Genomic DNA, 210 nt, shown 5'->3' on the forward strand with positions numbered 1-210 from the left:
GTCAGGAGAGATGGGGCTTGGAAGGGATCACCTCTAGTGCCCCCCGGCTGAGACTCTCTCACCAGGCGGGTGGTGAAGCGCCCTAGCCCCCTGGCTCCTTATTCTGTGGCCCGCCGCTGAGCCCAGCCCAGCCCAGCTCCATCCTCTCAGGCTGCTGTCAGCCCCCTTCACCTTCAGCCCCCTCTTCTCAGACTCGACAACCCCCGCCCG

Source organism: Gavialis gangeticus, unplaced genomic scaffold (genome assembly GCF_001723915.1).
Source record: "Gavialis gangeticus isolate Ggan-Ray unplaced genomic scaffold, GavGan_comp1, whole genome shotgun sequence".
Classification (NCBI taxonomy): domain Eukaryota; kingdom Metazoa; phylum Chordata; order Crocodylia; family Gavialidae; genus Gavialis; species Gavialis gangeticus.